General features: G+C 41.0%; 1 pseudogene across 1 annotated transcript in view; it reads right to left on the reverse strand.

Annotated features, from left to right (window-relative positions):
• Positions 1-19058, reverse strand: part of LOC144521383 (uncharacterized) — a 41012-nt pseudogene extending 21954 nt beyond the window's left edge. The window contains exons 1-2 of the transcript XR_013502309.1: positions 18887-19058; positions 12495-13914 (exon numbers count right to left, since the gene is read on the reverse strand). The product of XR_013502309.1 is annotated as an uncharacterized LOC144521383 (transcript). The remainder of the gene's footprint in view (positions 1-12494; positions 13915-18886) is intronic.
• Between the last annotated feature and the right edge of the window lie 2639 nt (positions 19059-21697).

Genomic DNA, 21697 nt, shown 5'->3' on the forward strand with positions numbered 1-21697 from the left:
TGCTGTGGAGATAGGTCAGGCAATTCGAGAATACATGTACAGTAACATGCAGTTGTTTGCCTTTTACTATACCGATACGGCTGTATGCACGACGACAGACAAAGAAAGGGAAAAACCTGTATCAAATCCCTGATAAATAATCCCCCAAAAAGCTGCAAAATAAGTCAGGTACAAGATTTACGTGAGTTATTAATTGCCAAACATGAATAAACAAGCCCACCTGCCTTTAACTTAAAACAAAATCCACACACAGTGGATTTAATAGCAAGTAATAGCTGAATGATAGTAACAACCCCCCTGCAGTTCTAGAGAAGGGCCACAAGGCAGACATTAGACCTGATATGGACTGTGCTGCTGCAAAAGTTGAAACAGGGACAAATTTTGGTGTGTTTTTTGTCACAAGCTTTGCAGCTGAATCAACACATTGTGTGATTCAGCATGGGGTACTTTCCATAAGATCATCTCTCAATGCAAATCAAACCAGCTATTAGGCTAACTGAAATAAAACCATGCCAATCTCTAGGTATGGTGAAGGGTATGTGATGATGTGGGGCTATTTTAATTCCAAAGGCCAAGCGAACTTTATCAGGATGCATAGTATCCTGGATCCATAAAAAAACTGGCCTTTCAAAATAAAAGTCTGCCTGCCTCTATGGGAATTTAACATAGGGGTGTACTTACTTATGCCCCCTGTATTTTAAGGAAGAATATTTATTTATTTACGATACATTATTCATTCACAAAGAAAATTGGTGTCCTTAAAGGTTGGATTTTTTTTTTTTTTTTAATTAAGGCTTAAGATCAATTTCCAAAAGATTATTTTTGTATTCCTCTTTTTAGTCAACTTCAGCATGGGTGTATTCATTTATGCTTCGCACTGTATAAATAATAGAAATGAGACCAAAACAACATACAGTGGAAACATGTGGCTCCTCCATTCATTATAGGAGGGCTTATATTGTATAATACAGTATCAGTTAAAAGTTTGGACATGCTTTCCCATTTCAGTGAATGAGAAAGTGTGTCTAAACTTTTGACTGCTACTGTATATTACTCACTATTATACATTATTAGTATTTATATGGCCTATATGGTGAGAAGCTAAATGAAGGACTGAGACTTTAAATAACCACCTGTGGGTCCCGGAGTCTCACTACATTTTAAACTTATCAACATCACTGGAGGATACCACAGCTCCATCACCGTTCATTTTTATTTTCTATTTTATTATACCTTTATTTAACCAGGTTAGTCTCATTGAGATATAAAATCTCGTTTTCAAGAGAGACCTGCCCAAGATAGCAGAACAAATTTGTTACATATATAAAAAAAAATGACAATCGCAAAACAAACACAAAAGAGGCAAAGACAACTCATGTGCATTGCAATTAAATAAAAGTGCCATTAATTAAAACATTTGTACGTGTGGATGGACTCATGTTCTGTGGTTTTAACATAACCTTTAAAGTCATTTAAGGAAATTAGACACTGTAGTTTGAGTGTTTTCTGTAGGTCATTCCGGGTAGAAGGTGCAGCAAACATGAAAGCCTTTTTGAACAACTCTGTTTGGGCTTGCGGTACATTCAATAAAATAGTGTTCTGGAACCGTAAATCATAAGTACACTGTGTAAATGAAAGAAATTTGGATATGTAACATGGGAGCCTGCCTATAATGCCTTTATATATGAAAGGTGAGTAAGCCGGCAAATTGACAGAGAGGGCAAATTCACTGTGGAGTAAAGTGTACAGTGATGAGTGAGGGGTCTGCAATTTGAAATGAACCTTAAAGCTCCATGATACACAGCATCCAACATCTGAAGACACTTTGATGGGGCATTCATGTACAACAGATCTCCATAATCAATAATAGAGAGAAATGTGGCATCAACTAGCCTTTTTTCTGGCAGAAAAAGTAAAACAAGATTTGTTCCTAAAGAAAAAAAACCTAGCTTCAATTTCAACTTTTTTACTAGGTTCTGTATGAAGCTTAAAAGAAAGGTGATCATCAATTAAAAATCCTAAATATTTATATTATATTTGAGACTACCTCAATTGTTTTACCATGATCAGTAACAATATTCAGGTCTAACTCATTCTTCCTTGAGTTTGAAAAGACCATTACTTTGGTCTTCTCAGCATTTAGCACAAGCTTTAATTGATAAAGCATTCATACGCCTTCCTAATGGTAGCTGCACAACAATAAATAACAGTGTCATCTGCATAAAAATGGAAAAATGCATATGCCCAGATTGATGCTTAGATAAAATTGACTGAGCATTTAAGTACTTTTTCAATTGTTCACTAACCAAGGATTCCAATACTTTGGCCAATTTGGCATGGTTGGGTCACCTCCTTTCAAAAGTGGTAAAACATAAGCAGACTTCCATACCTTGGGAATTTTGTTTGTGACCAGTGAAAGATTAAAAAGATGAGTCAAAGGTTCAGCTTGGATATCTGCAGCTAATTTCAAGAAGAACAGTTCCAAGTGATCGGGGCCCGCAGGTTTTTCGAGGATCCAATTGTTTCAGGGCTTTATGAACATCAGCAACAGAGAAGGAGCAGATTGAAAGTGTTGTCGGCAGTAATAAAGGTATCATTTACAGGCTCCAACACTATAGGGGCAACATAATCAAACAAGAACCCAGATGATATGAAATGCTCATTAAAACAATTTAACATTTCGACTTTGTCAGATATAGTCACACCATTCTTAACCAGAGACAACGGAAAACCTTTTTGTTTAGTAGATGCAGATAATGACTTAATAGTTTTCCAGAATTTGTTTGGGTCATTCAGATTCTCGGTGGTTTCAGATAGGTAAAATTCAGCTTTTGCTTTTCTGAAAAGTGAAGTGAATCTGTTTCGCAGCCGTCTGAAAACAAGCCAGTCAGCGTCAGTATCTGATCTCCTTGCTTTTGCCCAGGCTACATTTCTCTCGTGGAACAAATCAGAAGTAAACCAGGGATTATCCCGCCCCTTAATTCAAAATTTACGAATAGGTGCATGTCTGTTTAGAATATCAAGAAAACCGTTCTGAAAGAAGGTCAGGACTAATTCCACATCATCAATTAGGGCAATTCTATTCCAGTCAAAATAAAATAAATCATGTAAAAAAAACCTGCTCAACAGTCTTTCGGAGGGTCAGTGAGCGTGCTGACGTAAGAACAGTGTGCTCCCCACACCTACAGGCTCTACTGAATACCTGCTCACTGATTACCTGTTCATTTAAAACACCTGTGCTGTGATACCTATCACCATGTAACCAAGCTATCCTATACTATGCCCTAGTAGTCAGAATGTATATTACAGACATGTAATGAACAAAAAACAATAACTCAATTGGCTCCAACAACTTCCTTTCTCCACATTGGATCTCTAACAACAGAATAAACGGATGATTCACGGAGCCTCGACTTGCTTCCTGGGGGCTGTTTTACAAAAGCAGAATTTATAAGTCCAGGATAACTGATAAAGCGAGGCTTGACCTAGTCTAATCTGTGCAGCCTGGCTTGGTGTGTTTCACAAAGGCCAAGCCAGGCTGAGGAGGAGCGACTAGATCGAGCCAGGCTGAGGAGGAGCGTCTAGGTTGAGCGAGGCTGAGGAGGAGCGTCTAGGTCGAGGCAGGTTGAAGTAATTTGGATAGATGCACGTTCACGGCTTTCCTCAACAGACCGCGAGGTCAATAACGGATTTGCTGATGCTAAAATGGAGAATACACGTTGTGCATACTTTACACAGAGTGAGCAGCAGCTTCGTATGGAAGTTTGATGAAGTGAAACACATTATTTGTAAAGAAGAAACATGGCCGCTGTAATGAAACAGTGAGAGAAAGCGTGGCAGACGATCGCGGACTGCCTGAATGCGTAAGCAGCCTAAAAATAATCATTCACTGACCACTGCTCTGAACTGAAACCGTCATAATCATACCATTCAAAGAGTTAGGCTACTAATCATTTGCACAAATTAACAGTTATAGCTAGGGCTGCACAATATATCATGAATGTTGCGTTAGCTTGAAAAGGGTAAACCTCATGGTGCATTCAAAGTTATTGTAAAACACCCTTTACTCTTGTTTTGTCGTTTAACAGCAATTCACTGGTGAAATAAATTATTATGTTATTATTACATTTTTAATAAATCATTTAAATTCCTCCCTTTTTTGTGCTGATCCGAAAAAATTATCCAATCTGTGACTCAAAACCATGATCCAAACCGACTATGTGCATATTGCAATGTCGAGAGTCATCTATATATAAATCCTAAAAGACATTTGTTAAACCCTCTGTGTGCATTCATTAATATTGAGATTAGATTTCTGGGACTCTTCAGTCTGGAGTAACCTCTTTCCTTCACTCACCTCCTCCTTCTTCCTCTTGCTCCCTCGCTCCTCTGAGTCTCCCGAGGCCTCACTGACAACTTTCCTCTTGCCCTCCTTCTTTTTCTCGTCCTTCTCCTTGTGTTTCTGGATCTCATCAGGCTTAGTTTTTAGGCAATAAATAAAATAAATAAAATATATATATATATTTTAGGGGTGGAACGGTACATGTATTCGTATTGAACCGAAACAGTACGGGTGTCTCGGTTCGGTACATGAATTTACACGGAGAATACACGGTATAAAAATAAATAAAACTTGCGTGCAAATGAATTAATGTAATGTGGAACTACTGTTACATACGCGTTTCTTAGGAACACCTAATCTGTAGCCCCGCCTTAGCTCTGATGCTCCCGAGCTCCGCCTACATGTCGAGTCGGTCCAGTGAGTCCACACGAAGCAAACTAGTCCCTTCCATATACAACCAAACACGGATGTACTGTAGCTGGATCCCTTCTTGCCTCGACCACAAATGGCTTCCAGGCCCATTTGCTCCGCTGTTAGCTCCACTTTTAGCTCCGCCGTTAGCTGTTAGCTCCGCCGTTAGCTTCGCTATTTGCTGCTAGCTCCGCTGTTAGCGTGTGAAGCTAACGCCACAATTCGCCAACTGCTCTGTGTAACCGAAGCTGCTCTTTTAACACCCCTGCTCTGTGCATTCACATATGAGAGCAGCGCTTGTCTCCCATATCACACTACTAGCTGATTGTCTTATTTTGTTTAAAAGTTCCAGATGGAGTCTGGAGATTATGTGGGGTAGCCTACTTATTGTTTAGGGTTTACATCTTACTTTATACGCTTCAGGCTTTTGCAGCTGGCTCATGGGAGAGACTGGATGACACTAGGTGGTACAGCCTGAGACATGCACAATAAAAAAAAATTGCATTCTGCATTTTTGTTATGCTTTTCCCTCCATTGTACTGAACCGAACCGTGACTTCAGTGTACCGTTCCACCCCTAATATATATATATATATATATATATATATATATATATATATATATACACCCACACAGGTCATATAATTAGAATATCATGAAAAAGTTGATTTATTTCAGTAACTCCATTCAAAAAGTGAAACTTGTATAATGTATGCATTCATTCCACACAGACTGATATATTTCAAGTGTTTATTTCTTTTACTTTTGATGATTAGAACTGACAACTAATGAAAACCCCAAATTCAGTATCTCAGAAAATTAGAATATTGTGACAAGGTTCAATATTGAAGACACCTGGTGCCACTCTAATCAGCTGATTAACTCAAAACACCTGCAAAGGCCGTTAAATGGTCTCTCAGTCTAGTTCTGTAGGCTACACAATCATGGGGAAGACTGCTGACTTGACAGCTGTCCAAAAGACGACCATTGACACCTTGCACAAGGAGGGCAAGACACAAAAGGTCATTGCTAAAGAGGCTGGCTGTTCACAGAGCTCTGTGTCCAAGCACATTAATAGAGAGGCGAAGGGAAGGAAAAGATGTGGTAGAAAAAAGTGTACAAGCAATAGGGATAACCGCCCCCTGGAGAGGATTGTGCAACAAAACCCATTAAAAAATGTGGGGGGGATTTACAAAGAGTGGACTGCAGCTGGAGTCAGTGCTTCAAGAACCACCACGCACAGACGTATGCAAGACATGGGTTTCAGCTGTCGCATTTCTTGTGTCAAGCCACTCCTGAACAAGACACAGCACCAGAAGCGTCTCGCCTGGGCTAAAGACAAAAAGGACTGGACTGCTGCTGAGTGGTCCAAAGTTATGTTTTCTGATGAAAGTACATTTTGCATTTCCTTTGGAAATCAAGGTCCCAGAGTCTGGAGGAAGAGAGGAGAGGCACAGAATCCACGTTGCTTGAAGTCCAGTGTAAAGTTTCCAGTCAGTGTTGGTCCACTGTGTTTTCTGAGGTCCAGGGTCAACGCAGCCATCTACCAGGAAGTTTTAGAGCACTTCATGCTTCCTGCTGCTGACCAACTTTATGGAGATGCAGATTTCATTTTCCAACAGGACTTGGCACCTGCACACAGTGCCAAAGCTACCAGTACCTGGTTTAAGGACCATGGTATCCCTGTTCTTAATTGGCCAGCAAACTCACCTGACCTTAACCCCATAGAAAATCTATGGGGTATTGTGAAGAGGATGATGCGATACGCCAGACCCAACAATGCAGAAGAGCTGAAGGCCACTATCAGAGCAACCTGGGCTCTCCTAACACCTGAGCAGTGCCACAGACTGATCCACTCCATGCCACGCCGCATTGCTGCAGTCATTCAGGCAAAAGGAGCCCCAACTAAGTATTGAGTGCTGTACATGCTCATACTTTTCATGTTCATACTTTTCAGTTGGCCAATATTTCTAAAAGTCCTATTTTTGCATTGGTCCTAAGTAATATTCTAATTTTCTGAGATACTGAATTTGGGGTTTTCATTAGTTGTCAGTTCTAATCATCACAATTAAAAGAAATAAACACTTGAAATATATCAGTCTGTGTGGAATGCATGTATACATTATACAAGTTTCACTTTTTGAATGGAATTACTGAAATACATCAACTTTTTCATGATATTCTAATATTATATGACCAGCACCTACAAATATATATATATATATATATATATATATATATACATATACATATATATACATACATATATACATATACATATACATATATACATACATATATATATATATATACATATATACATATATATATATATATATACATATATATCATATATATATATATACATATATATATATATATATATACATATATATACATATATATATATATGGGCTGTCAGTGTTGCGATGCGATTAAGGGCCAACGGGACGCGATACATTTTTTTTTTTAGCACATTAATCGCATGCCGCCATTTATTAATTTATTTTACACTTCACTGGGCTTTGCGTCGTGCCTAACAGGCTACTATTTTGACCCTTTGCAGCACCGTTACTTATCATCAAGCTGCCACTTCCTCGTAACACATCCTGCTGCTGCAGGCTGCAGGAATGATGGAGAAACACAGCAGCAATGAAATCCTGAATGGCACTTTTTATTTTCCAAAACTCCCGGACAGCTCGTAGACAGGTTGAAAGCCATATGCACGTTGTGTAAAGCCGAATTAAAATATCACCGAAGCACGTCAAGCTTGAGCTACCACCTACGGAGCTAAGTGTAGTAGTACAGTTAACGTGATGCTACCTGCTAGCATGCTACCCACTCAGGCAAAGCAGTATTTTGGAGAGTGTTACTTGCCGACCTGTGGATGAAACCAAATCCCAAAAAATGACTACAGCTCTTGTGAAACGGGTGGCAACTAACTGCAGACCTGTCAGCATCGTAGAGGACTCGGGTCTTAAAGACGTACTACAGTTGGCATGTTCTGACCTGTCTCGTTGCCGTCGAGGGGGACAGTAGTTTTCACGGATACACAGCCTGTACGACACGGAGAAAGCAGCCACACTGAAACTGCTGCAAGGTGCTGCAAACGCTGTCTCATTAACCGCTGATCACTGGACGTCAGTGAGGAATCAACATTATTTAGGAGTTACTAAACACTAGATTGACTCTAGTAAGGATAGGGATCTTTAGTTTTTAGTTAGGTACTTGGAGGAATTGTGCAATAATGACAGATTCACACATTTTTCTTTTGTTTACAGTAAATAAATAATTACAAATCTTAAAGTCAAGTTCATAAAGTAACTTTCTTTGCATTCATTTGATTCCCAATCAAGATACACTGGTAACAATTGCTTTCCATTGTTAATATGGACTTAAAAACTGTTCTGAAATGCAAAATAATAGAATTTTAATCATGTGATAAAATATGCGATTAATCACGATGAACTATAGGAATTCAGCGATTAAAAAAAATTAATCGTTTGACAGCCCTAATAATAACTAATATATATATATATATATATATACACATACATATACATACATACATATACACACACACACACACACACGGAAAGTATTCAGAACCCTTTAAATTTTTCACTCTGTTTCATTGCAGCCATTTGCTAAAATCAAAAAGTTCATTTTATTTCTCATTAATGTACACTCAGCACCCCATCTTGACTGAAAAAAACAAATGTAGAAAATTTTGCAAATTTATTAAAAAAGAAAAACAAATATCACATGGTCATAAGTATTCAGACCCTTTGCTGTGACACTCATATTTAACTCACATGCTGTCCATTTCTTCTGATCCTCCTTGAGATGGTTCTACTCCTTCATTGGAGCCCTGCTGTGTTTAATTAAACAGATTGGACTTGATTAGGAAAGACACACATCTGTCTATATAAGACTGTACAGCTCACAGTGCATGTCAGAGCAAATGAGAATCATGAGGTCGAAGGAACTGCCCAAGGAGCTCAGAGACAGAACTGTGGCAAAGCACAGATCTGGCCAAGGTTACAAAAGAATTTCTGCAGCACTCAAGGTTCCTAAGAGCACAGTGGCCTCCATAATCCTTAAATGGAAGAAGTTTGGGACGACCAACTCTTCCTAGATCTGGCTGTCCAGCCAAACTGAGCAATCGTGGGAGAAGAGCCTTGGTGAGAGAGGTAAAGAAGAACCCAAAGATCACTGTGGCTGAGCTCCAGAGATGCAGTAGGGAGATGGGAGAAAGTTCCACAAAGTCAACTGTCACTGCAGCCCTCCACCAGTCGGGGCTTTATGGCAGAGTGGCCCGACGGAAGCCTCTCCTCAGTGCAAGACATGAAAGCCCGCATAGAGTTTGCCAAAAAACACACAAACACACAGGACTCCCAGACTATGAGAAGGAAGATTCTCTGGTCTGATGAGACCAAAATTGAACTTTTTGGCATTAATTCTAAGCGGTATGTGTGGAGAAAACCAGGCACTGCTCATCACCTGCCCAATACAATCCCAACAGTGAAACATGGTGGTGGCAGCATCATGCTATGGGGGTGTTTTTCAGCTGCAGGAACAGGACGACTGGTTGCAATTGAAGGAAAGATGAATGCGGCCAAGTACAGAGATATCCTGGAAGAAAACCTCATCCAGAGTGCTCAGGACCTCAGACTGGGCTGAAGGTTCACCTTCCAACAAGACAATGACCCTAAGCACACAGCTAAAATAATTAAGGAGTGGCTTTGGAACAACTCTGTGACCATTCTTGACTGGCCCAGCCAGAGCCCTGACCTAAACCCTATTGAGCATCTCTGGAGAGACCTGAAAATGGCTGTCCACCAACGTTCACCATCCAACCTGACGGAACTGGAGAGGATCTGCAAGGAAGAATGGCAGAGGATCCCCAAATCCAGGTGTGAAAAACTTGTTGCATCATTCCCAAGAAGACTCATGGCTGTACTAGCTCAAAAAGGTGCTTCTACTCAATACTGAGCAAAGGGTCTGAATACTTATGACCATGTGATATTTCAGTTTCTTTTTTAATACATTTGCAAAAATTTCTACATTTGTTTTTTTCTGTCAAGATGGGGTGCTGAGTGTACAATAATGAGAAATAAAATGAACTTTTTTGATTTTAGCAAAAGTGAAAAATTTAAAGGGGTCTGAATACTTTCTGTACCCACTGTATGTATGTATATATATATATACATACATACATACACACACACACACATATATATATATATATATATACACACACACATATTTATACACACATATATACACATACACATATATATATATATATATACACACACACACATATATATATATATACACACATATATACACACACGTAATATATATACATCCAGTGAGTAATCAAGCATCGCGTTTAACGCGTTAATGCTGACAGCCCACAGTGTAAATGTGCTGTCCCCTCAAAATAACTCAACACACAGCCATTAATGTCTAAACTGCTGGCAACAAAAGTGAGTACACCCCTATGTTAAATTCCCATAGAGGCGGGCAGACTTTTATTTTGAAAGGCCAGTTATTTCATGGATCCAGGATACTATGCATCCTGATAAAGTTCCCTTGGTCCCCACATCATCACATACCCTTCACCATACCCCAACATCATCATATACCCTTCACCATACCCCCACATCATCACATACCCTTCACTATACCCCCACATCATCACATACCCTTCACCATACCCCAACATCATCATATACCCTTCACCATACCCCCACATCATCACATACCCTTCACTATACCCCCACATCACCACATACCCTTCACCATACCCCCACATCATCACATACATTGAGAACATCACTGGCACCCCACACGTGCAATAACAGCTGTTATTACAGCTCTAAATAAATGGTCAAGCCCCATCATATCTTGAAGAGCTCATAGTACCTTATTGTCCCACTAGAGCACTGCGCTCCCAAAATGCAGAGTTACTTGTGGTTCCTAGAGTCTCTAAAAGTAGAATGGGAGCCAGAGCCTTCAGCTATCAGGCTCCTTTACTGTGGAACCAACACCCAGTCCGGGAGGCAGACACCGTCACCACATTTAAGAGTAAACTTAAAACTATCCTCTTTGACAAAGCTTATAGTTAGGGAATGAGGAGTTGCAGCGTTCGCCTAGACCAGCGAGGGAGGGTGTATCGCTTCAGACACGGCACCCCTTCTCTTCTCTGCTTCTCTTCATAGTCGTCAGATTCATCTACCAACCCTTATAGAGCTGGCTCAGGTTTGCCTTGCACCAGCTCTTAGTTCTGCTGTTATAGTGTCAGACTGCCGGGGGACTTCCTTTGACACACTGAGCCCCTCTCTCCTCTCTCTCTCCAACTTTGTGCATCCATGTCCCAGAAATGCTTTTTATTAATCTAGCTCTCTCCTTATGTTTTTGTTCGCCCAGCAGTTTTTCTTGGATTAGTGTGGCACCTAAATCATGGTTTCAGCTGTCACCGTGGTCCTGCCCCACGCCCTGTTATGCCCTGCTACGCTCTGCAGTGCCCTGCTTCACCCTGCTATGCCCTGCTACGTCCTGCTATGCCCCGCAGTGCCCTGCTACATCCAGTAACACCCTGCAGTGCCCTGCTACACCATGAACTACTTCAACTACTATGTCTAGTCATAGTTCCATTATCTTTACTGTGACTATTATTGCCACTGTTCATCACCCCCCCCAACCGGCACCATCAGACACCACCTACCAAGAGCCTGGGTCTGTCCGAGCTTTCTCCTTGGCCCTATCACACTAAATGCTTGCTCTTTGGAGAATTACTGGAATTGTTGGGTCTTTGTAAATTATAGAGTGTGGTCTAGACCTACTCTATCTGTAAAGTTTCTTGAGATAACTCTTGTTATGATTTGATACCATAAATCAAGTTGAATTGAATGCCGTCCCCTCCCCCTCCCTTCCGTGCACTAACCCCCAAACCCCCACCCCCAAATCCTTCTTTTCGGTTATTGGCTGGAACGCTGGAAGACTGTTTATGTTTGGTGGTGCAGGTTGGCACAGTTTGTTTTTGTTGGCGTTTGTGGAGCCTGGGCTGTCTACAGACACCATGGTTTTTTTTACAGTGTGTCTAGGGATCAGGTAGCAGTAGTGAGGGCAGATGGTTTTTACAGTGTGTTCAGGGGACAGGCAGCTAGCGGATAGTGAGGAGATGGTTTTTACAGTGTGTTCAGGGGACAGGCAGCTAGCGGATAGTGAGGAGATGGTTTTTACAGTGTGTTCAGGGGACAGGCAGCTAGCAGATAGTGAGGAGATGTTTGCTGTATGTGACAAAAAATGTTGTAGCCTAAAAAACACGTGACATAGCTTAGAGCACTGATTTTACTTTATCAATGCTGATTTAATCCTATCAATAAGTTGTAAAATAGCCCCAAAGATAATGTTGCCTGTATAAGATGTTGTTATCTCTGTTCAGTTCAACTGCTGACTGAAACCCCTTCCAATCAGCAGTCTCAGGTTCAGAAGAGTCTTCAATCTGGTCTTCAGTCTCTGGTTGTAAAAGTGGATGTGGATGTGAGTTCCTGGCTGGTTCTGGTCCTCCACAGTCCTCTCCATCAGCTTCTGTTTCCATGTGTTGAGTTTGTCTTTGATCAAGCTGTGAGGACTGATGACCTATACACTGATGGGTTTTGAATCTGGTGCACCAGCTGAATCTTTTGTCACAAACACTGCAGTATGAGTTCTCATGTGTGTCTTCAACTGTCCATTTTCAGTGAAAGCTTCACCACACTCACAGCAGCTGAAAGATTTGTCTCCTGTGTGGATTTTCATATGTTTCTTCAGAGCTGACTTGTAGCCAAATTGCTTAGTACAAACTGAGCAGCTGAAAGGTTTTTCTCCTGTGTGAGTTATCATGTGTTTCTTCAGGGTTCCATTTTCAGTGAAAGCTTTACCACACTCCGAGCAGCTGAAAGGCTTTTCTCCTGTATGATTTCTCATGTGTGACCGTAAATTTTCACTCTGTGTAAAAGATTTCTTACAAACTGAGCAGCTAAAAGGCTTCTCTCCTGTGTGGATTCTCATGTGTTTTTGTAAATGTCCACTCTGTGTAAAATATTTCTTACAAACTGAGCAGCTAAAAGGCTTCTCTCCTGTGTGACTTATCATGTGTGTCTTCAGATGTGACGTGAAGCCAAATCTTTTCCCACACTCAGAGCAGCTGAATGTTTTCTTACGTCTTGAATCATGTTTCAGAGAGTTTAAAGCTGACTGAGGTTCTCTGGTCTCCTTCCAATCAGCACTGTCATCAGTCTCAGGATCAGAAGAGTCTCCATTCTGGTCTTCAGTCTCTGTTTGTAAAAGTGGATGTGGATGCGAGTTCCTGGCTGGTTCTGGTCCTCCACAGTCCTCTCCATCAGCTTCTGTTTCCATGTGTTGAGTCTGTCTCAGATGAATCTGTGAGGACTGACGACCAACACAATGATGAACTTTGAGGCTGGTGGACCAGGGGAATCTTTGCTCACAAACAACACAGCTGTATTGTTTCTCTCCTGTGTGGTGGGCCATGTGTATCTGTAAACTTAGTTTCTGTGTAAAAGCTCTACCACACTCAGAGCAGCTGAATGGTTTCTCTCCTGTGTGAACTCTCATGTGTTTCTGTAAACTCCAACTCTGCATAAAGGATTTCTTACAAACTGAGCAGCTGTAAGCTTTTTCTCCTGTGTGATATTTCATGTGTGTCTTCAGATCTGCCTTGCAGGCAAATGTTTTTCCCACAGTTAGAGCAGCTAAATGATCGCTGTCTTGTCTCCTTCCAAAAATCACTATCAACACTGTCATCAGTCTCTGGTTGTAAAAGTGGATGTGAGTTCCTGGCTGGTTCTGGTCCTCCACAGTCCACTCCGTCAGCTTCTGTTTCCATGTATTGAGTTTGTCTTTGATGAAGCTGTGAAGACTGAGCTTCCTCTTCATCATCTTCACTCTTCAAAAGGACAGGAGTGAATGGGAACTTGGTGATATCAGCCTCCTCCAGTCCTTGAAGCTGCTCTCCCTCCTGACTGCTTTCCTCCTGTTCCTCTTTAATGTGTGGGGGGGGCTCTGGCTCCTGCTGGTCCACCCCGAAGCTACACTCCTGCTGCTCCTCTTTACCAACAATCACTTTAAGAACGTCTGGAGGTAAAGCTGAAACACAGACAGACGTTAATGGGAGTCTCAACAATACTTCCTAATTAGCTGATTTCACTGTGATAAGGATGCAGCTTCATAATGAAATCATCTGATTTATCCTGGGTCCCCAAAGGTCATCATACAAAACTGAGCTGTTACACTACAACCCTTAAATAAACTCATTCCTCCACTCTGCTCCGGCTGGTGGTCGAGATGAAAACTGAGCTGAAGGAAACATTTAAGAGCATAGAGCCAAACTCAAGGCCCGCAGGCCAAATCCAGCCCCTCGCAAATTTTGATCCAGCCCATATACCAATTTAGGTTCACAATGAATTTTGGCTTAACTAGTGTGCGCCAAACAAAAAAGACAGTAAACTAAGCTTAGCCTAAGCAAAGTACAAGTTTAGCAAGGCGGTGAAAGAGGCTAAACAACGGTACTCTGAGAAACTCCAAAACCAGTTCTCAGCGAACGACTCTGCTTCTGTTTGGAGAGGGCTCAAACAGATCACCAGCTTCAAGCCCGAAGTCTCCCACTCCATCAACGACCGACGCCTAGCCAACGACCTGAACGACTTCTACTGTCGCTTTGATGGACAATGGGTCGGTCCTGACACCATCCCCCTCAACACCTCCCAACAAAGGGTCTTCCCTGATACCATCCCCCGCGACACCTCCCAACAGCTCCAGCTACAGTGCATCACCTCCACCTCCCCCACCTTAAAAGGTCCCCCCCTCCACCTCCCCACCCACCTCAGTGACGACTCTCTCCATCAATGAGGAAGACGTCAGACTGTTCAGGAGACAGAACCCCAGGAAAGCTGCTGGACCGGATGCTGTCTCCCCATCCAGCTTGGAGCACTGCGCTGACCAGCTGTCCCCAAGAAGCCAAGGACCACAGGACTTAATGACTTCAGACCCGTCGCCCTGACCTCTGTGGTTATGAAGCGCCTTGTGCTTTCTCACCTCAAAGCCATGCCCTGCAGTTTGCCTACAGAGCCAAAAGGTCTGTAGACGATGCAGTCAACCTGGCCCTACACTACATCCTCCGGCACCTGGACTCTGCAGGAACCTACGCCAGGATCCTGTTTGTGGACTTCAGCTCTGCCTTTAACACCATCATCCCCGCTCTGCTTCAGGAGAAACTCTCCCAGCTTGGTGTGCCTGACTCCACCTGCAGGTGGATCACTGACTTCCTGTCTGACAGGAAGCAGCATGTGAAGCTGGGGAAAGACTTCTCCGACTCACAGACCATCAGCACCGGATCCCCTCAGGGCTGCGCTCTTACTCCTCTGCTCTTCTCCCTGTACACCAACAGTGGCACCTCCAGTCACCAGTCTGTCAAGCTTCTGAAGTTTTCGGACGACACCTCCCTCATCGGACTCATCTCTGATGGAGACGAGTCCGCCTACAGGTCGGAGGCTGACCACCTGGTGAAGTGGTGCAAGCAAAACAACCTAGAGCTCAATGCTCTAAAGACAGTGGAGATGGTTGTGGACTTCAGGAGGAACTCAGCCCCACCTGCCCCCATCACCCTCTGTGGCTCCACTTTCCGCTTCCTGGGAACTATAATCTCCCAGGACCTCAAGTGGGAGCTGAACATCAGCTCCCACTGTAGGCCTTATCAACAAGGCCCGGAAACCACCCTGACTCTATCCCCCCACCTCTGGCTCTACATGCCACTGTACTTAATCTGCTCTTTTTATCTTAATTCTTACTCTCTTATGTTTAATACATTCTGTGTGTGTGTGTGTGTGTATATATATATATATATATATATATATATATCTATATATATATATATATATCTATATATATATATATATATATATACACACACACATATATTTATACTTATATTGTTTGTTCTGTTTAACCTGTTTGTTTAACTTATTTTAGAGAATGTGTGACGTGCACCTACAACACCAAAAGAAATTCCTTGTATGTGTAAAAAAACGTACTTGGCAATAAAGCTTTTCTGATTCTGATTCTTAAGCTAAATTCTAGAATGGCTAAGAAACTTTTTTGCTGACTTTTTTTTAGGGCTTTAAGTCGACCAAGCTGTAGGTGAGAAGACTATATGAGACATGCGATAACATGTTAAACTATACATGTCTGGCCCTTGATGTGATTCTCATTTCCTGTGTGACAACCCTGGTTTAGAGTATGTGTCAACTACTGCTGACATCTGGACTAGCCACAATACAAGCTTTTTAGGCATGACTGTGTCATGAACCAGCTCAAATTCAAGACAAAAGAAGGGAGACCGCAAAGAATTCAAGATTAAATTAAAGCCAATTTATTTAACCCATAATAAATCTTACTGAAAACTAGTGATTGACCAATTATCGGCCCGTTTTTTTTGGTAGTTTGCAGATGATCTGTATTGGCGTTTATTTGCCTGTTAACCGATAAAGTGAATGAATTAAAAAGTGTTCTACTTTGGCTTGACTACAGCTCTGTGTCTGTCCCTCTGCTTCGGCTTCACTCACCACTGAGTCTGACTTAATGTCCTGCCCACAACACCATCTGATTGGCTAGATGTTGTACGAGTTATAGCCAATCAACACTCATCAACCTCACAGCAGCTGACATGCAGCAGCCTGGAGCACAAGCGTCTCCTTCTCCGTGGAGTTCATCGTGCTATGCTTCAAAAGGTAAGGCTGCAGGAATTTCCAAAGTTAAAAACATAATCTTTCACACCAACGTTGCAAAAACACCCCCAGCTCTGTGATCTATTTCTATAATGACAAGCCTGCCAGGATATAGCACTTAAAAATCCAGAATGAACTTTTTGTGGTGATAGCGTTAGCTTGCAGTGTTACTGTAACTACACCGTTAGCATTATTAAGGAAAGTGACAAAAGTGTTGAAAAAGACGCACAAACACTAGAAAGAAAAAAAAGTTTGCATTTTAAATGTTGACCCAGAAAAATAAAAAGTTGCATCGTCGATGGGAAGACAACAGAAAGGTTAACAATCATTTGGAGGCCCCCCCTGCATTGACTCTGAGGACCCCCTAGGGGTCTCGGACCCCCTGTTGAAGATCCCTGATACAGAGCGATAGTTACATGTTTAATCTTTAAATAACTTTAGTTCCAGTGCAACGGGGACTTATTTAAGCTTCCACCCTGCAAATGGAACATGACTCATCCGTATGAGACAATGTTTTTACATGTTATATGCAACGTTAGCCGACAATAACATCCAGTCTCACTGCTATTCTGAACGCCTTAGCAAACATCCATTCATTCATTAGGCCTATAGACAGATGAGTAGGAGAGAAAAACCCTGAAGCCTGTGATGATATAGCTTGCACCTCAAACTATGACTTAAAATCAATTAAAATGAGCTCCACCTTTACCAGCTGCTACATTTAGGTTTTATATGCATAAGTCGTTACATATTATTTTAAAATGAAGGTTTACTGTAGTAAAAATAACATTTACTAAAGATTTTTAATGCAAGACATATACTTATACACATATACTTGTAAATATTCATCTAGTTTAGTAATACTGTAGCCGAGGCTGACGTCCCTCTCACATGTTAATGGAGGACTAGCTCTCTGGCCACTCAACTGTTGTGCATGTATTAAATGAAGCTAGTGGTGAGTTAACATAATGACTACTTTCATTTCTCGCTGTCTCTCTCTCTCTGAAATCTCCCTGCAGATGGATAAAAAGAAACTACAACAAAGTGCAGTATGGGAGTATTTCAAAAGAAAAACTACACCAGAGACAGCAGTCTGCAACACGTGCAAACAAACTGTTAGCATGGCAGCACAAAGATATTTAGAATTTTATATTACTGTGTATTATGTTGAAAGTTGTATTAAAGTAAGAGTAAATAACAAAACTGGTTAAAACAATAATATTAATATTTAAATAAATCAGCGGGAGAGGCCGGTACAGGCCGACTCTGCAGATAAAACTGAGATTAGCGCTGTGGTCAACATTGGTTGGTAAATTGCTCTTGAACACATTTAGAGAGGATATGAATCACTATTTTAATTCTCAGCTCTTATCATTTTGGTGCTGGGGATTTTCTTTTGGGGCTGGCTTTAATCTCTTTATACAGGAACCCTGTCACCACAATGGGCTTCAAAATGAACATGTAAAAAAAATAAACTGAAATTACGTTAAAAAAAGTGACAAAATTTGGAAAAACACACACAAAAACGTCAAAAAGTGACAAAAAAAACGTTGATAAAAATATGTCTGAAAATATACATTAATATGAATCCAACATATTAATAGCAAAGATTAAATTGCAGGAAAGTGCTGCAGGTCGGAATCGAACCCGCAACTTCTGCGTCAAGGAATGAGCCTCTTCATATGGGCGCTCGCTCTACCACTAGGCCACCCAGGCACCCAGTTTTGGTAACGTTCTTGAAGCTTTTTCTGACATTTGTGTCACTTTTATTTTTATCTTTCTAAACACTATTAAATTAAATAAAACAACCAAATTCAATGAAAGTAGGGAACTGGTTATTTATTTGACTTGTGAAGAGCGTTGTAGAGAACCATCCACGTTACTTTTCTTTGAACATTTAGTTAGAAAAAAACCAAATATATAGATTTTCTGATATAGAAAATGGGTCAAATCTGACCCGAGGACAACAGGAGGCTTAACTGTGTAGAGTGAGGTTGGGGAGCTGGGGGTTGGGTTACTCTTTGTGTGTTGTAGGAAAACATGGTTCTGGAGTCTTGAGACAGTGACTTTAAGAGTCTAGTGTAAAAGAAAAGTAATGTTTGTTAGACTGACAGGGCTTGGAGTTGAGGCTTTTCTGTTTTATCTTTGTTTGGACACAGTGAGAAACATCTGCAGGACTGTATGGAAGACTCTAGTTTAAACTTTGACGTGTGGAGGGCAGCAATACGCTGAGTCTTCGGATGGAAACACGTTAGCTTCAGGAGCTAGCTGCATGCGGCTAACAGGCTAACGTTAGCTTAGCGTGATTATGAGAGCAGTTAGATTGTCAGACTAACCTTCTCCCCGCAGCTTGGTCTCCTCCGTGTGTTCCCGGTGTCGCTCCATCTCTGATCAACAAACTAAGAAACGCTGTTTGGGATTCCCTGATCTGGATTCAGCTAACGGCTTCTCTCCTCACTGCTCCCGCTGCTCAGCACGGGGAAACAACAACAAACACCACTTCCGGGGGGACCGCTGTCAAAATAAAAGCCTTCTTTATTCTCTTCATTTCTTCCGTGAGGATATATTTAGTCACATTTAGGCATCATGTTTTACTGTTGTTAAATATTGAGGACATGGTTTATATTAATATTATATAGATTTATGTAGTTGTTATACATTTTATTCTTATTCTTTATTTTATATAGGACAAAGACACATTAACTAACATTTCTGTATACGTAGACAAGTATCATGCTAGCTGATCATGTTTCAACTGTAGTCCTTTGGCCAGATGATCTTTAGACCAGAGCTACAGGACACAGCACGACACTCACTTTAGCACAGGCTATACATACAGACAGAAGTCAACAAGACACACACACACACAGCTAGACAACAGCATGCAGAGCTACAGGACACAGCACGACATCAGTGCAGTTACACATCAACAGTATAAGAAGCCATACAGCATCACACACACAGCCAAAGCACACACAGACCTGAGCCATCTGCATGAACCGCACACACACATGAAGAAACAGTAACACAGACAGCACAGATGACATAGGCTACATCACTGATGACGAGGCACTACAGCACAGGCTACACAAATGACATAAATGAACCCCTACACATCACTACTGACATCACGACGCCAAATGCTACACATCATCCGCAGGCTACAAAACACACATCTGACTGCACCTTGATGACGATACACATAAAATACATATATATATACACAGCTTCACTTTCATTTGGCTCTTTGTAGTTTGGCTTATTTGAAGCTAATGGACTGGTACTTAGGTTCAAGGTTGAAAGTACTTAATTAGAGGTCCCTTTGGATAAAAGTGTCAGCTTATTGTTATGTAATATCATGTAAAAAGTTTTCCTAATAGTACCAAATAGTTGAGAACAAAATCTACCTTCTTATCTTCAACAAAGACACCAAGCTTGGTGGTGCTGGCTGTCAGAGCTGGTGTCTCTGTTGGCTGGTCTGGAGCTCTGCACATCTCTCCAGAAAGACATTAGCCGAGGTCCTGAGGGGTAGGACTGCTGATGGGAATGGTGGGTTTTGGTCACATGTGCCAGATTGTGTGTGTGTGTGTGTGTGTGTGTGTGTGTGTGTGTGTGTGTGTGTGTGTGTGTGTGTGTGCGCGTGTAGTAGTTTGGGAGCTCTGCAGCATGTGTTGGTGGACGGTAGTTGTTGCATGTTGAGCCCAGTAGAGGGCGGCACATACCAAGATATTATAGCAGGATGAGGCAATGATGATTTAGAAATGGATGGATGGATGGATGGATAGATGGATGGATGGATGGATGGATGGATGGATGGATGGATGGATGGATGGATGGATAGACTTGTATTACTCCCAAAATGGGAAATATCAGTCCTACAGCAGCAAAATATCAGAAACACAGCACACATACAGAATACACATGAAATAATAAATGAATAGGATAGAATATAAAAGCAAATATTCAAAAAATAATGACCGTCTCACTCTACATTATCCCTTACTTAGTCTACAGTCATTCAAGACAAACAAAAGCAACAGATCTTCATTTAAAGTGCTCATATTATGCTTTTTTTTGGCTTTTTCCCTTTCCTTTATTGTGTTATATATCTTTTTTGTGCATGTTATATGTTTACAAAGTGAAAAAGCCCAAAGTCCCCCCCCCCAAAGGGACTTACCATCTCCAACAGAAAACACTGTTCACCAAACTGCTCCAAACAGCTCTATTGTAGTCCAGCCTTTACTTCAGAGACAAACGTGGTCACTTTGGAACACGTTATAATGCTCGCCTAGCTGCTAGCAGTAAAAGTACTAATACCACACTGTAACAAAATACTCTGTTACAAGTTAAAGTCCTGCAGTGAAAACGTTACTTCAGTTAAAAGTGTGTAAGTATCATCAGGAAAATGTAGTTAAAGTATTAAAACCTTGTAGAAAGAGTAAAGGACCAACCAGTTGTGTGTTTAATGGTCTGATCATCTCAGCTGACTTGTAGTCGTTATATTGTTGGCTAGTTTACTTTAGAATAAAACATCAGATTTATAAACTACATGTGTTTAATGAGCAGGAATCTTAATGTGTAAAGTAACTAGTAACTAAAGATGTAACAAGTGAATGTAGTGGAGTAACTAAAGTAACTAGTAACTAAAGCTGTAACAGATGAATGTAGTGGAGTAAAAAGTACAATATTTCTCTCTGAAATGTAGAGGAGTAGAAGTAGAAAGTGGCATGAAAAGAAAAGACTCAAGTAAAGTACAAGTACCTCAACATTTGGACTCAAGTACAGTACTGGAGTAAATGTACTTAGTTACATTCCACCACTGGACAGAACACACATTGTGAGCTAAGAATGGCAGTTAAAATAAACATGGATGAGGAACAAACATAAGAATAGAAAAGAAATAAATGATCTAAAAAGATGTATTGGTCTCCGACCAGTCTGCCGTTGTTAGAACCATTATAGAAACACATGTATAGGACTTCATATATTACCCTTCATCACTGACTTCATTATAGAAACACGTGTATAGGACTTTATATATTACCCTTCATCACTGACTTCATTATAGAAACACGTGTATAAGACTTTATATATTATCCTTCATCACTGACTTCATTATAGAAACACGTGTATAAGACTTTATATAT

The sequence above is a fragment of the Sander vitreus genome, chromosome 7 (genome assembly GCF_031162955.1).
Source record: "Sander vitreus isolate 19-12246 chromosome 7, sanVit1, whole genome shotgun sequence".
In the NCBI taxonomy this organism is placed as follows: Eukaryota; Metazoa; Chordata; class Actinopteri; order Perciformes; family Percidae; genus Sander; species Sander vitreus.